Below are 17,810 nucleotides of genomic sequence, written 5' to 3' on the forward strand. Positions count from 1 at the left end.
CGAGAATGCTTTCCTTTCCTGTTACTCCTTCCAGAAAACACACTTGCCGATGTGTACAGAGAGAAGCCTGTCCGTAGGTGTCAGATCCAGTCCCATTGACAACCAAGACCACTGAGTCTGCTAGGAAACTAACAGGTATTGTGCTTACTACAAAGGGTTCAATAATTTAAAAGGCTAAAGGCTTTAGGGAAAATGTATACATTTGCATACATACGCATGCACAGAGAAATCATGAACTTTGTCTTTCTAGAAGCCGGATTCATCACAAGAGTGAATTGTTTTAGTTCAGTTTTAAATACGTCGTATTTCATGCTTAACACCTTTGTTTAGCGTATGTCTCTAACATATTTTGCTTTTTCTTCCAGAGAGACAAAACACAGGCGTTAGGTATTTGATTCAGAGAAGCAGCACTGTTCCACTTTCTGAATTGCAGCACCTCTGTTTTATCTAGAGAAGAAAATACTTTAGGAAAAGAAAACAGCTCCCGACGCTAGCCACATCCCTCGAGCCCCTTGCGGATTGGACATATGTGCCACTGCACCCGCTGTCCTCTGAGTGGCTCCATTATTCTGTCAGCTTTGATTATCTGTCTGCCAACCTGCTCACATTTTATAATGTAGAGAATTAGTTACAATTTCTTGTGATGGCTTCTCCAGTGATTTGCTTTATTGGTGCCTGTGGATGCCGAGGGGGCTTTCAGTCACAGCTCTTGATACTGTCACATTCCAGACTACTGAGGACTGGAACTACTCTCCTGGCAGATGATGCCCACAGAATCAAGGCGGTGGGGTGGCTTCACCTGCCTCTGGTAAAGCTGTGGAAGGTAAGCCACACTTCCCTGCCTCCCTTCCTATCTTCGTTCTGCCTCCTTGTTTTTTATTTTGTTTTGTTTTATTCCTTCCTTTTTTATACCACTAGGCTCGCCACAGGTAAGGAAATGATAAACTACTTCAACTATGTTATTTAGGAAAGGTGTTAGGGTCTAAGAAAATAGAAGTTTTCATAACTGATAAGAGCTCTGGAAACCCTGAGGGAAATCACTGGCCCTGGGTCCCTACTGAAGAAGATACGGAAACACTCATCTGGAATAACTGTAGTGCTTCCCAGGGCACGCTATTCTGTAGTCGCCAGACTAAAGGGGTGACTACAAGGCTTGGTAGAGGGCCACTGACAGCTTCTAGATGAGTAATGATGGGCAAGGGGTTTAAGGAAACACACTCTTCAGCCTCTTTTCAGTGGTTAGAAGGTAGTATAAAGGGGGCAGTGACAATGACAATGGCCACACAGTCTACCCACAAGCCAGAGATGCCTGTGCTGACATCTACCCTCCAAACCCTGACACTCTGAATATGTAGACCACGTTTTCATTTTCCAAGATGGTGAATTCTACTGAGAAGCTATGCCAGGATGAGACCACTGAGTTGTGGAATAAAATGGCTAACTCCAAGACTGGCTGTATTATAGCTCCTCCCAAGTCCGTAAGTCTCACACCTTCTAAATAGCAATGTATAACATATAGTAAATTCCAGAAATATAAACACTATTTGCCAAAACAGGTATTATAAAGTCGCTACATTTTATGCTGCTTTTAAAATAAAATAAGACTGTCACATTCTATGTGGTAATAGTTTGCAGATAAGTTATTCTTGAGCTATAATATCCCCTTGAACGAATAAAGCCTCCCATTTTAAGTGGATCAAAGTCTTATACAAGGAAACGCCTTAAAACTTCAGAGTAGCTTTGTTCATTTTTTGTGTGTGTGCCATATATCGTTACATTATAAAGCAGCTTTTAAATAGGATTTAGCACCAAGGGATAATGGTAGATTCAGTGAAATTGGAAATTTCCTATTTTCACCTTGCCAGGGAGAGGTTCCCTTGCCATAGATCTGGTAGCTAATGAGAGATGTGCATTGTATGTGGTGAGAAATAGTACCTTAGCCATTGCACTAAAACCGCACTGTCTTTTACATGTCTGGTTTTTCTCAATAGGGTAAGTTAAAGTTTAAATGAGAGATTATTCAGGTGGGAAGCTGATGCTAAAATGGTGCATTTGTAGCAATGAGTGCTGCATGTGCATCTCTATATAGCCTCCCCAGTGACCAGTGAGGGGTGCATATTATGATATCATACACTAAATGGCTGAGATAGCAGAAGTCCATTTCCCCACTGATTTTAGAGGCTGGGAAACCCATAAATGAGGCTTTATCATGATCCATTTTCTCATGAGCCCTCTGTTCCTGGACTGTAGACAGCTGACTTCTTGCTCTGATTTCAAATGATGAAAAGACAGCCAGAAAGGAGGGAGGAGGAGGAGATTAGGAAGAGGAGAGAAGGAGAAGGAGAAGGGAGGGGAGGCAAAGGAGAGAAGGTAGAGGGAAAAGAAAGGTAGGGGTACTAACATCCTCTTTCTGTAATTATGGGGTTAAGTTCTGACCCATGGTCTTGTTGAACTTAACTGTCTCTTACAGAAGACTTCACTGGATAGAGAAGTTAGGACTTAAGGCTTCAACAGGCGAGCTTACAAGACACAACTCTATCAGTTGGTCTCAATTTCTAATACCACAACCAGAAGAAACTCACCATGGCCGATGCATGGCTCCTCTAACCAGAAGAGACTCACCATGGCCAATGCATGGCTCCTCTAACCAGAAGAGACTCACCATGGCCGATGCATGGCTCCTCTAACCTCGGAACTCAAGGTTCCCTCATTTTAGACATTCCTGTTTTGGTGATGTTTTAAATTGTAATAAAATCACATTATTTTTCCTTCTGTTTCTTCCTTCTATACCCCGAGTTACACCACTTCAAACACCCATTTTCAATTTGATAGCCTTTTTTAAAAAAACAAACAAACATTTTTATCAGATATTTTCTTTACTTAATTTTCAAATGTTATCTCCTTTTCTGACTTCCCCTCTGAAAACTCCCTATCCCTTCCCCCCTACCCCTACAAATCAACCCTTCCACTCCATTTCCTGGCTCTGACATTCCTCTACACTGGGGCATGGAGCCTTCACAGGACAAAGGACTTCTCCCTCCATTGATGACCTACAAGGCCATCCTCTGCTACATATGCAGCTGAAGACATGGATCTCCTCATGTGTACTCTTGGTTGGTGGTTTAGTCCCTGGGAACTCTGGGGGTACTGGTTGGTTCATATTGTTGTTCCTTCTATGGGGCTGCAAACCCTTTCAGCTCCTTGGGTTCTTTCTCTAGCTACTCCACTGGGGGACCCTGTGCCCAGTCCAATGGTTGGCTGAGAGCATCTGCCTCTGTATTTGTCAGGCACTGGCAGAGCTTCTCAGGAGACAGCTATATCAGGCGTCTGTCAGCAAGCACTTGTTGGTACTCACAATAGTATCTGGGTTTGGTGACTGTATATGGGATGGATCCCCAGGTGGGGCAGTCTCCGGATGGCCTTTCCTTCAGTCTCTGCTCCACACTTTGTCTCTGTATCTCCTCCCATGGGTATTTTGATCCCTCTTCTAAGAAGGACCAAAGTATCCACACTTTGGTCTTCCTTCTTCTTGAGCTTCATGTGGTCTGTGAATTGTATCTTGGTTATTCTGAGCGTCTGGGCTAATATCCACTTATCAGTGAGTGCAGAATATGTGTGTTATTTTGTGACTGGGTTACCTCAGGATGGTATTTTCTTGATCCATCCTTTTGCCTAAAAATTTCATAAATTCATTGTTTTTAGTATCCAAGTAGTACTCCACTGTGCAAATGTACCAAATTGTCTGTATCCATTCCTCGGTTGAGGGACATCTGGGTTCTTTCCAGCTTCTGGCTATTATAAATAAGGCTGCTATGAACATAGTGGAGCATGTGTCCTTGTTACATGTTGGAACATCTTTTGGGTATATGCTCAGGAGTGGTATTGCTGGGTCCTCAGGTAGTACTATGTCCAATTTTCTGAGGAACTGCCAAACTGATTTCCATAGTGGTTGTACCAGCTTGCAATCTCACCAGCAATGCAGGAGTGTTCCCTTTTCTCCACATCCTTGCCATCTTTTGCTGTCACCTGAGTTTTTGATCTTAGCCATTCTGACTGGTGTGAGGTAGAATCTCAGGGTTGTTTTGATTTGCATTTCCCTGATGACTAAGGATGTTGAACATTTCTTTAGGTGCTTCCCAGCCATTCAGTATTCCTCAGTTGAGAATTCTTTGTTTAGCTCTGTACCCCAGTGTTTAATAGGGTTATTTGGTTCTCTGGAGTCTAAGTTCTTGAGTTCTTTGTATATCTTGGATATTAGCCCTCTATCAGATGTAGCATTGGTAAAGAACTTTTCCCAATCTGTTGGTTGCCATTCTGTCCTATTGACAGTGTCCTTTGCCTTATAGAAGCTTTGCAATTTTATGAAGTCCCATTTGTCAATTCTTGATCTTGGAGCATAAGTGAATTCTGTTCAGGAAAGTTTCCCCTGTGCCCATGTGTTTAAGGCTCTTCCCCACTTTCTTTTCTATTAGTTCCAGTGTATTTGGCTTTATGTGGAGGTCCTTGATCCACTTGGACTTGAGCTTTGTACAGGGAGATAAGAATGGATCGATTAGCATTCTTCTACATGCTAACTGCTAGTTTGAACAGCACCATTTGTTGAAAATGCTTTTTTCCACTGAATGGTTTTAGTTCCTTTATCAAAGATCAAGTGACCATAGGTGTGTGTGTTCATTTTTGGGTCTTCAGTTCTATTCCATTGATCTACCTGCCTGTCACTGTACCAATAACATACAGTTTTGTTTTTGTTTTTTTTTTTTTTTTGTTTTGTTTTGTTTTGTTTTTTAACTATTGCTCTGTAACACAGTTTGAGATCAGGGATGGTGATTCCTCCAGAAGTTCTTTTATCGTTGAAAATAGTTTTTGCTATCCTAGGTTTTTTTGTTATTCCAAATGATTTTGAGAATTGGTCTTTCTAACTCTATGAAGAATTGAGTTGGGATTTTGATGGGGATTGCATTGAATCTGTAGATTGCTTTTGACAAGATGGCCATTTTTCCTATATTAATCCTGCCAATCCATAAGCATGGGAAATCTTTCCATCTTCTGTCATCTGAGATCTTCTTCAATTTCTTCCTTCAGAGACTTGAAGTTCTTGTCATGCAGATCTTTCACTTGCTTAGTTAGAGTCACACCAAGGTATTTTATATTATTTATGACTATTATGAAGGCTGTTGTTTTTCTAATTTCTTTCTCAGCCTGTTTATCCTTTGAGTAGAGGAAGGCCACTGATTTGTTTGAGTTAATTTTATATCCAGCTACTTTGCAGAAGTTGTTTATCAGGTTTAGGAGTTCTCTAGGGGAATTTTTGGGGTCACTTAAGCATGATTTGTCATATCATCTGCAAATAGTGATATTTTGAATTCTCCCTTTCCAATTTGTATCCCTTTGACCTCCTTTTGTTGTCTAATTGCTCTGGAAAAATGTGTCGCACAGGTTGTCCTCACACTCATGATCCTCCTTCCTCTGCTACCCCCAGCAAATCCTACCGGTGTGTGCCACCACAACTGGCCCTTTGTTTCTTTAGTTATATTTGTTATATATGATATATATGGAAAGTGTTATATGTGCCTGTGTGCACATATGCATGTGTGCACAGGAGATTGAAGATATATATGCATGTATACACACGAATATATGTAAATAAGGTCAGATGAGTCAGTTTTTTGTTGTTTATATGCATAGGATTTTCAGGTGGCATTCTGTACTGGATACTCCTCTCTTCTGGGTCTTTCCATCATTTTCTTGCCATTTTATTTCTGATTTTCTCTGTTTATTTACCTATTTGTGTATCTATCTGTCTCTCTCTCTCTCTCTCTCTCTCTCTCTCTCTCTCTCTCTCTCTCTCTAATTTTGCTTGTTTGTTTTCTTGTATATTTAGAGGCTAGAGAGTTTCCTAGAATTGGCTCTCCCCTTTCACCTGTGTGTGCTGGGGGCTCAGCTTGAGTTGTTAGGCTTGGAGACAAGTATCTTTAGCAGCTGAGCCCTTTCACTGGCCTTGGTTGTCTTTGTAAATGGTACTTGTTTGGGTTGTAGCCCGATCCTCTCTTCTACCTGGGATGGCATTGCAAAATAAGCTGATGCCTACTCATTTTTCACAGTTCTGACTTCTGCCAGAGTCGATGCCTGCTAAGTTTCCCATGGAACCGGGTGTGGGCATCAGGTTTTCTGTGTACGTGCACATCTGAATCTTTGCATGTAAACCAAGCAGTGACTGACCTTATGTAATTTGGCATCTTTGAGTTGGCCAGAAGTCCCAGTACAGAGTAACTACTCATTAGCTGATAAATGAGCGAATGACATAAAGCTCTGAGCAGGCGACTTCTAATCGCAATGATAAAATGAATAACACAGGACTAACTTTACATTTATCCCCACTTAATTACTTCATAACTGCAACAGTATTCGAACATTTTTATCATAATTCTATAAAACGGATAGGAATTATAGATCTCTCATAATGCTTTGTCCAGTGCCAAGTATTCTACTGGGTGCTACTGTACAATCTGAAACTCTTATAATAATGAATTAAGTAGCCGATATAGGTAGTTTCCCTCCCAATTAATTCATTCTTCCCAGTTTACCTTGCAAAACCAGATGCAAAGATAAGCCCCAATGGTTATGGGGTTAAAGAGGAAATGGTCATAATTTTCATTTAGTATTTTCCATATAAATGCACCTCATTATCTGCTGCACCTCATTATATATGATCTATTTTATGACCATTTAGTCTTCCTTAGCAGGCCCATTTTTATTTCTTTATGCTGGCTGTCTAAACTCTTAGCTTTATGACTCCATTACACCAGCTCTCTGAGGCCCACCGTCCCACTCCCATGCGGATAATGTATCTGTGTTGTTGCCAGGCCAGCATTTCTAGTAAATCCCTCACACGCACACAGACAGACAGCAGCATAGCAGCATATAGCAGCTCATGTCGGGCTTTCATATCACATCACCAGCCTCTCATTAGATCCTTGTGAGAGAAATTACCACTGTGCCTTCTTCAGGCACAATAGCATTAATGAAGTTAGGAAATGACTCCCACAGATGTTTGACACTCAATCAATCCCACTTAATTTAATTACACTCCTCAAGGAAAGACAAAGGAGATGCTCTCACAGACCAGCCTTGGCTTTTTTATTTTCTCTATCGCTTTTACCCCCTTCTGATTTACTTAATCCTTGCTGAGAAATGTCAGTGTAATTAACTGAAGTTATAATTATTTAAAAGTGGACTTTGTTATAACACCTCATGTCATTTTCTTCATCTCCACCCCTGGTGCACTGCGTGTGTGTGAGCACTTTCCTATGGAAATCGAGAGGTAGAGTGAGCAGAGAGGTGCTCCCAGCACCCCGATGATCCCACCACTTCTTAGGTGTGCAATTAAGGACATCAATGGCTCTGGTACTTAACAACCTTCTGTCTTGAAAGCTTGTTCACTAAGATGCTTCAAGGGCTTCTTGCATGATTGAATAGATCCTGGGAAGTTTTCTTTATACCCATCTCAAAATAGTAGATTTATAAAGTACAAAAGTTAAAAGAAAAACAAAAATTATATGGCATTTTCTTCTCCATCCTCAGGTATATTCCTTAATCTTGACAATGTCTTAGTGGTGTGGGTATAACTACTATTTTAGAGATAAGGGCATGGAAACAAAGATGAGTTAAGTCATTACCTGTCCAAGATTTTTACTTTTAATACACAGTGATACTAAAATTTGACATTCATTAATTCAGGTAATGAATAATTACTGCCAGTGCACTTACGTTTCAAACCTTTTCTGACACCGACCAAGTTGAAAAAATAGATAGATGGTCACAGAACTGTGTGGAGACAGGTTTACAGAGGATGGCAGCCACTTCAGGAAGTGATCTAAGGCACTGTGACAGGCATGAGTGTGAGCAGAGAAGGGTGAGTCTAAGGAGTCTGGTGTATTTTCCCTTGTGAGGATGGTGATCAATTTGAGTCTTAGCATTAACATGGACCAGGTTAAGCAAGCCTTGCAGTGACCATCTGTAACTTCAATTACAGGGAATCTAATGCTTGGGGCCAGCAGGCATGTATGTGATGCACCCAATATGCACACATGTGGTACACAGACATGCTGTCTCAGTCAGGGTTTCAACTCCTGCACCAACATCATGGCCAAGAAGCAAGTTGGGGAGAAAAGGGTTTATTCAGCCTATACTTCTACATTGCTGTTCATCACCAAAGGAAGTCAGGACTGGAACTCAGGTAGTTCAGGAAGCAGGAGCTGATGCAGAGACCATGGAGGGATGTTATTTACTGGCTTGCTTCCCCTGGCTTACTCAGCTTGCTTTCTTATAGAACCCAAGACTACCAGCCCAGGGATGGCACCACCCAAAATGGGCGCTCCCCTCTTGAGCACTATTTGAGAAAATGCCTTACAGTTGGATCTAATGGAGGCATTTCCTCTAGGGAGGCTCTTTTCTCTGTGATAACTCCAGCTTGTGTCAAGTTGACACACAGAACCAGTCAGTACACATGCATGGAAGTAAAACACTCATATACATGAAAGAAAGTGCCTTACAGGATGGTCTCTGTAGCAATCAACCTACATCATACACAAAGGAGTAAAGGCTTAATGGGGAAGGAAGACAGAGATTTGCACTTGAATTAAATTTTTCTGCTAATGGGGCATTGAGATGGTCTCTGGCTCTACATGAAGATCTGAACTGTGGGTTTGACTTGAGATGTGTTCATGCAGAGACCAGGGTTAATGAGCTTTCTCACTGAGAATTTTTAGTATAGGAGACAGAGGGAGCTGAATGAAACATTGGAACCTATAATAGTGAATGGCTTTGATCCATAAAGAGGAGATACAATATGCAAGTCAATTGTCCACGCCTTTGCTTCAGGTTAGAAGGGTTATTACAGTGGCTTCAAAACTCAGATCTTGTTTCTGCTCAACTCATAATTTTCTTGTGGAGCGACGATCTGCAATCCATTCAGAATAGCAGGTGACCTCTCACTGAAGGGAAGTGCTGTAGTAGGCTCCCCCTGAACTTTCTGACTTCTACTAGTATGCATGACAGAGTCTCAGTGACCAGGGTCTTAGGATGAAAGGTATCCAGAGACAGATACAATGATTGGCCTGCTTCACTAAAGTAGAATCAGATCTCCTTGCAGGAGCAAGCTCATGGACTGCAATCATTGCCTGGATCACAGAGCTCTGGCTTGAGAGCCAGTCACAGCTTCCCATCTGTCTAACTCCTTGGGTGCACAGGCTCATGTGGACTACAGTCATTGCCTGTATCCCAGAGCACTGGCTTGAGAGCCATTCACCAGCTTCCCTTCTATCCTGGTCTGATTCCTGGGCTTGTTTCCTTTTTCAGTGACCAATGAAGTTATCCATATGATCAACAGCTGACTGATAAAATAATTGTTTTGAACATTGGGCATAGTGGCTTATGCTTTTAATTTCAGAACTCTGGGGGGGGGGAAAGCAGGCAGATGTTTGAGTGTGAGGGCCTTCAGGGCTACATAGATATGAAGACCACACACACACACACACACACACACACACACACACACACACACACACCACAGTTTGAATTCCATAGACTGGTATGCTCCCTATAGATTCATGTGCTTGGCCCATACGGAATGGCAATTTAAAAGGTGTGGTCTTTCTGGAATAAGTTGTTGGAGGAAGTGTGTCACTGTGTGGGGTGGGCTTTGAGGTCTCTTATGTTCCTCTAAGTACGGAATACAGTCTCCTTTTGATACTTTTGAATCAAGATGCAGAACTCTCAGCTCCTTTTCCAGTACCATGTCTACCTGGATACTGCCATGTTTTCCACCACGATGATAATAGACTGAACCTCTGAACCTGTGACTCAGCCCCAATTAAAAGTTGTCCTTTATAAGAATTGCCTTGGTCATGGTGTCTCTTCACATCAATGAAGCCCTAATTAAGACAATGACATTATGTACAAAATTAGTACTTCACCTAATAAATGTAGGGATAGTTTAGTAATTTTATAACTACTTTTCAATGCTATTAGCCATATGCTGAAAATTCTCAATAAATTAAAATTATTAAAAAGGTTTAAATTTTACTTTATAAGAGTTGCCTTGGTCATGGTGTCTCTTCTCAGCCATGAAACACTAAGACAGAAGTTATTATGAGGGACTGGGATATTGGGGATTTGGCTGTAATAGGCCTGACCTTTTTTTTTTTTTTGGAATGGACTTTGGGTTAGCAAAGCAGTGGAACACTTTAAGTGTTGCTTAATGGGCCATTCTAGTAGAGATATTCAAGACAGTGGTGCTGAGGGTAATTTGAACTGTGGAGGGTCTGGTTCAAGAGGTTTCAGAGGGGAAGAATGTTAATGTGTGGCTTAGAGACAGTTCCTGGGCTATTTTGGTAAAGGATTTGAATGCTTTTTGCCTTTGTCTGAAAAGTTTGCCTGAGGCTAAGGTGAGGAAATTTAGATTATTGGTATTGGCAAACAAAATCTCAAAACAGCCTAGTATAGATAGACTCTGTCCTGTGGTTCTGAAGAACATTTTGATGGAATGTAGCAAGATTAGCAAGGAAAAATACAAAATATATGATTCAAGGGTTAAATGGGCACCAGAATGTGGAGTGGAGCTAAAATCTGTGTTCAAGGAGACTAAAGAGATTAAAGATATTAAATGGGATTAAGGGAGCAGTGACCTCAGGGCAAGATCCCAGCCAGCTAAGCTCTCATCTTGTGAAAAGGAATTAAAGAAAAGCTTAGGTTCAGGTGTGGTAGTACATGACAATAATTCCATACTCAGGAGACAGGCACCAGATCTCTGTATTCAAGAACAGCCTGGTCTACATGGCAAGTTGCAGGACAGTGATGGAAACCTTGGAAAACAGAAAGTTGGTGAAGCTGTAATTGAAGGATCAATGTATCTCTCAATACTTATCGGAGATGCTTTAATATGCAGTAGATGAGGATTAACCCAGAGAACCACAACTGATGCAGAGGATAAGAGACGAAAATGGTCAGCCCAAATGCGATGTATGCTATCCCCTCCTCCCAAGGCTCAGGAATCATTGCAGAAGAAGAGGCAGAAAGAGTGTAAGAGCCAGAGGTGATGGTTGACTGCAAGGAAAGAGTATCTTCTAGACAGCAAGGCACACACATGCACTCACAATGGTTAGGACAGCATGCACAACACCTGTGCAAACCTAAGCCAGACCAAATCATAACATGGACAGGGGAAGGACATGAGGTACTGAGAGAGGGGGGATAGGGTTGGGGAGGGAGGCTTGATAAATTGACCAAGTTCCAATGGAAGATGGCACACCCACAAATACATGGACAGTAGAAATTGGAACTGATGGGTTTAAAGAAATTGTCAGATACAAAGCTAAGTGCATGGCAGAAGCAGGGTGATCTGCGAAGTCTTGTTGGGGGGAAAGGGTGAATGTGATCCAAATACCTTGTAGAAAATTCTCATAACACTAATGAAATATAAAAAGATAACTGCTATTACACCTTTATGAGAAAAATACCAGTAAAAGCTACACTCGTATGCTTATCTGAGGATGTTTGACAGCTTGCTAACAAAAGTTTGTGTAGTTTTTCACCTGATGCCATCTTTTATTTTTTACTCTGTTAAGGTGGACTGAATTTGAAGTTTCTCTCATGGATTTGTGTACATTCATAGTAAGCGTTTGCAGTTCTTTCAAGCATGGTTGATCTAACATCTTCCTCCATATCCCCATTTCAAATTAGCCTGTTTCTTGTCCTATATTTTCACACTGCATGAAAGCAAGAAAGACTCCACAGGGATTATTTGTACCAGGAAGGATCCAGTGCATGAATGTAATTGACTTCAAAGGACTCCCTCCTCCTTAAAATTACTTATAATGGATACTGAGGTTAGCTTATACAGTACAGGCATCCTAGTTCAGTTTGAATTTAGAACTAACCTATTCTGGATTCTCTTTTACCTATGCAGATCTCAATTTTCACTGGGCAAGAAATGAGTTGATGAGGTAGGAGAAAGATCTGGGACCTCTACCTTATTTTAAGGCCTGAGTGTACAGTGAATGAAGAAGGCATGATTATGGTCCTGGGATCCATCCTAGTGGATAAGACTTGAAAATTTGAATCACTATGGCACTGCTGAACCATATTGGACCACTGACTTTTTTTAGGACCGTAAAACTTAATGTGTGTGGCTGTTTCGCCTGCATGGATATCTATGTCCCATGGGAATGTCTGGTGCCCTTGGAGGCTGGAAGAGGAAACAGATACTCAGGAACTGGAGTTACAGCTAGTCCAGAGCCATCTGTGGGTGTTAGAAATGGAACCTCAGTCCTCCTCAAGAGCCACCAATGCCTTTAGCCCAGTTAGTGTTGTCTCCGTCTTGCCCACTTGCTTGCAAGGTGTTTGCTAAGCAGTTTCCAGGGTTCTTTGTTGATACCAGTTGGCTTGATCTCCTCTTCCACTTGCCTTTGGAAGAATTTAGAAGATAAGATCCTTCCCATACTTCTACCTTGCAAGGCAGCTCAAAGGGTGGCTTCCACGCTCCCTCAGACTAATGAGGACTCAGCTTCCTTTGTCCTGTTTGGTGACAGTCTTGTCCTGCTATCTCATACAGAAAGCTATTTTTAGCTTCCATCCAAAATCTTCTCCTAAACAAAGACTTTAGCTAAAGGTTTTTCTTCTACTTCTGCTTCATCTCCTTCATTCATGCTCACGAATCTCCTGTCAGGTAGAGAGCACATCGCTACAAATCCAGGATCTGCAGTGAAAGGACTGGAGGAGGAGGAACACTCCACAGGCTTGATATTTGGAAACTAACTTTTTTTTTTCTCCGTGGCAAGTCTATACTGAAACTTTAGAGACATCATTAACTGTGAGTAAACCAGAAGCAATGAAAGACATTTGGGCATCTTAGACCATCTGTGTTCATGTCACCTGCTCACCCTGCTACTTTGGACAAGTTACTTAGTTCACTGTATGGCAAGTTTTCATCTGTGATGTGTGCTTAATGATAGTATTTGCTGCCAAGAGTGTTTGCAAGGCTCCAATGAGGTACTGTAAGAATGCATCAGCAAAAGTGCCTGACATATTGTGAGAACTCCATAAATGTGACCATTACTATAGTTTAACTGTAAAGAACTCTAAGGGCTATTTATTAGCACCACCATGATTAATAAACGAGAAGCCCAATGTTTCAGAGGTACTCCTTATTCAAAGATGCACATCTACTAAGTTTTCCTGAAATTACCAATATATCTTGCTGGACTATAATGGAGGCCATAAGTCACTGGTTTTCAGAACATCACAGCTTATCTAAGACTTAGCCTATTGGATAAATGCATCTTACCATAGAGTGTTGCAGAATGTCTAAGCCTTACTGGTCTGATTTTTAAAGTACTCTCATTCCACACAAGACAGACACATGGGTCATATATTTGTTCCCAATGCCACTTAACATTTCACAATATTTTACTAGGCTCATTTATGTACATGCCTATCTTCTCTGCTGGACTGTAATCCATGACCATTCAGATCACAGACTTCTCCATCTATAGCTACAGTAGGCATTTGGTGAATTGAAAAAAAAATTTATTTTTGATTCTTTTCTGAAATGCCTCCAATAGTCCTTAACTTCAAGTACTACTGATTCTGTAATGTCTAAATATAACTCTCTTATAGGCTTTGTCTTCCGATACTATCTGGGGCAGTGTAGAAGGGAAGGAGGCTAGAGAGCACATACAATTGACTGAATGGATTTTGTAGTCTCTGGCAAAGGACACACAAAAGGCAAGGCAGGATGCAAATGTTGCTGTCTCCCCATCGAGCTCTCCTCTCTTTGGGAAGTCACTTAACCAACCTTAATTTCTTTTCCTATGATGCAAAGATAATGATATTTTTATTGTTGCCCCTTTGCTTAATGGTGAAGAATGCTTATTCACAGATGGGAGGGACATTTGAGTATTAGACCTCTGGGAGGCTCCAGGGAACTCCACAGATTTCTCTGTCAATCAATGCCTTTAAGGGAGAAAGTCTAATGAGTAGCCCCTTTCCTTTTTATCAGAGTGGACCACTTGTAAAAGTGAGCTCTTGGCAGATGTGGGAGACTGCTTAAGGTATTAAGGACTTTGTAAGTTTCTTTAATAAATTGTTCTGTTTCTCAACCATCAGTCACCCTGACAAATGAACCTAAGGTCTAGATGGAGGATTTTGAAATGCAGCCTGTGAACAAGGGCAAGGTCTTGTGGTTTGCTCCTCATTTGCCTATGCCAAAAGTAATGTTGAGGCTTAGTTCTTTAATGAGGAAATATTCAGAGCTGAGTCTAGGTAGAGGAGGTTTGGGCATGGGGACGGCACTCTCATGAATGGATCAATGCTTTCTTCTCTCGCAGGAGTCAGCTACCATGAAAGTCTGGCATCCTGTTTTCCTTTCGTAGTGTGCCCGCCTGACCTTCCCCCAGGAGATGCCTACCAAGAGTTGCACAGATGGCAGTCCCCAACACTGAAGAGCTAAGTCAGGTTCAATACAATTTTTTAAAAAAAATTACTTGTTTCATATATTCTGTTGTAGCAACAAAACAAATTAAAAGTATAAAATTTCATCCAGAGAGAAGAAAACTAGGTGTGTGTGTGTGTGTGTGTGTGTGTGTGTGTGTGTGTGTGTGTGTGTGTGTGTGTATGTGTGTGTGTGTTTGTGTTGGAATGGATTGAACCCCCAGGGACTTTCACATGCTAAAAAAAAAAAAAAAACAAACCAAAGAGTGTGCTACATCTGCACTGTATTCCTGTCCTTCTCTGCATTTTTGGAGCCTGTTGTGGGGTGTTTTGTGATATAGCTCAGCATTGTCAGCAACTCACTACACAGCAGACGAAGATCCTGAACCCCCAATCTTCTGGGGTTCATCTTCTTTCTGTAATTATAGGTCACAACTACCACAACCTGCTCCCCCTCCTTAAATTTTATTTCCAACCAGGATGCCACCAATTTGTCTATGTTGACCTTGATCTTACTTAACCATACATGAGCTTGAGCTTGCTTTACCTCTGCTTCTTGGGTAGTCGGAATTATAATCACACTTCACCATGGCCAGCTTTAGATTTACTTTTCAATCAGATCACTCAGTCTGTAAAATGATTAGAGCCAAGTGATATTTTATACAAACTAACCAAATAAAATAGAAAATCATTCCTTCCCCAGGAAATCTGAACTAAAACTATGGCAGTGGATAGACAGAAAAAAATGGTCAAGTCATGTTTAGGAGATGGATTTTAATATATCTAGTGTGGGTAGAAGCTGGGGAGAAGAGGAAGGAAGAGGAACAGTGTTGCTCTTGTGCTTGATACAATAGATGTAAGAAGCAGCAAGCATCCTAGAAGAGGGCCTGACCCACACAGGTTGTCTGTTTCAACCCTTTCATTACTTTTGCTTGGGACAACAGGCTATATTATAAGTCTGTGTCTGTTTACTAGACGTGGAAGAGGCTAACACTCTGGGCTTTTCCAATTTTAAAGCAGATATGAGTTTCCCTGTGGGCGATCCAGAATCCTAATAGCAGAACGAGAGCTGAACCTGAAAAGCGAGAAGCCTTTTGGTCTCATTGGAACTCAACACCATTAGTATCTAGATGCACACGTGGATACGTGATACATGGCGTAGTTATCACTGGTATCACTCATCTTGCAAAAGGGATTTTGTGTCATTTTGGCTGACTTCTATTGCCATTTGTATTGTAATTCTGCATTTAATAAAGAAACATTGTAGACGTGATACTCTAGTTCTTGTGTATCTGATTGTTATTATATATGCTGACCATTTACAATCTTCCCATTCATAGAAAATGATTAATATGAGAAAGCAAAATGTACAACCAAGGCTTTAAAAATGGTGATAATTATTTCTCTTGTTTAGGAGTGAAGCAAGATCTTTCCTGAAAATTGAGTGAAGTTACACAGCAGTGTCGGGGGACAAATCACTCTATTTATAAATCAGAAGTTGATAAGTAGACTTTTATCACATGCCTTGAATATTACTAGGCAAGGCTTTGTGTCAGAGCACTGGGATATTACTTTATCACCACACTTGTTGGCTCAAGCAGGATCCTTCTCATTCTTGGTTTTAGAAGAAAATAAAACATATTGAGGAGACTCGGAGAATTGATAACGGGACTGGAAATACTGATAACTAAAATAGGGGCACAGCTGGTTAGAGTGGACTCACTCATCTTTCTTCAGAACCACATCATCTGCCATGATAATTTGAAGTGTTCCCTGGTGCCTAGGTGAGTTTTTCTGTGTGAATTGACTTGGTTAATGTTATATTAACAGATGCCATGTGACCAAATGCTTACTGAGATTTAGTCACTTGGGCTTGATTTGCTCTGCTCTCATCATGAGAAGAACACACCTTGGTTAGCCCTGTGGTTGCAGGGGGATGAGAGACCAGTAGAGCAGGGCTGGACCACCCAGGCCAAGTCCTGTCTTGAGTACCAACTTTCTGTTGACCGTCCTGGGTACTCAATTTAAGTGTTGTTTATGGCTAAAATGATAAGATATCAGCTAAGCGACAAGAGGAAAATTAAACACAACAGAAAGACCCTCTAAGATGGTAACAGAGGAGAGATATCGACAGACAAGGGAAGGATGGAGCAGAGATGGAAGAAAAGATAAACATTCGATATATAGATAATTCCATAAAGGAGAGCATAATTGTCTTGATTTTAATCTAAGAAACATCGGAAATTCCAAAGGGTTATTATATTAGGAATGCAAATATTAACATATCTTTATCAAAAGAAGTTTCAAAAGAATATACTGTAGAGGAAGTAAAGCATTTGTTTGTAAGTGGCCAGGGCCTACAGATACTAGGAATTGCTATAACTTTGTATATTTTCCTATCTACAGTGTCCCGTTTGAAAAACTATTTTGTGTCCCTGTGCTGGAAAATTGTGGATGCCAAAACATACAGGTGGAGTCACATAGAACTACATTTAGAAGGCTTACTGTGAACCAATTTAAGCATATGAGAGAGCAGTAGATAGCAGAGTATGTTGATCTGGTGGTTGGAAAACAGAGGAATGGAGAAGAGTTCTGCAAATTAAAATGATACAGGAAAAGCTGTAGGGATCCATGAAAAAAAGGTGGCTTAGATGATCTGAACAGGTCATCAGGGAGCATCTTATATTGACTGGTACCTGGAGCAGCAGATGACTGTCACTTGGAAAGCAAGGACAGGATACGGAGTTAGGTAGAGGCAACAGTGTGCTGACTCCCTGTCTCTGACAAGTCAAGCATCTGTAGGATGGACAGACTGCATCAAGTCATATTCCAAGTATTCCTTTCTTTCAGCTGAAGCCAGAACAACTTTGGTTCTGAGAAATCTGAGGTTGCTTCGTTTGCTTTACTTATGGACCTATGCTAAGTGAAGATCTTTGAGCAGCACCTAGCCCCTGACCATCAGCCCAGCACTAGAGCACCAGGAGAGATGCTCCATCTCCACACTGCACTGGAGTATCCCCACCCACTGTCTTCGACCCAATTTAAGCTTGATTGGTAGTTTTCACTGCTAATATGGCACAATCTACCATCATCTGAGAAAAGAGGCTCTCTCTCAGTGAAGAATTTTTTTAGATTAGACTTGGTTATGAACAAGTCTATGACTGATTATCTTAATTACACTAATAGACATGGGAAGGCCCACCCACCGTGGGTGCGACCACCCTTTAGGGAGGAGATTCTAAGCTATGTAAGAGGGAGAAAGCAAGCTGAACACAAGAATGCATGCATTCATTCTATCTCTGCTCTCTCTCTGCGCTCTCTCT

The 17,810-nt window shown here is 41.2% G+C and overlaps 1 long non-coding RNA gene across 1 annotated transcript; it reads left to right on the plus strand.

The window, feature by feature from the left end:
- Positions 1-500: 500 nt before the first annotated feature.
- Positions 501-15,736, plus strand: Gm34912. The gene is made up of 4 exons (XR_389314.2): positions 501-823; positions 12,725-12,868; positions 14,385-14,511; positions 15,508-15,736. It is a non-coding gene; the product is annotated as a predicted gene, 34912 (long non-coding RNA).
- Positions 15,737-17,810: the final 2,074 nt, after the last annotated feature.

This window comes from Mus musculus, chromosome 5 (assembly GCF_000001635.26).
Source record: "Mus musculus strain C57BL/6J chromosome 5, GRCm38.p6 C57BL/6J".
NCBI lineage: Eukaryota > Metazoa > Chordata > Mammalia > Rodentia > Muridae > Mus > Mus musculus.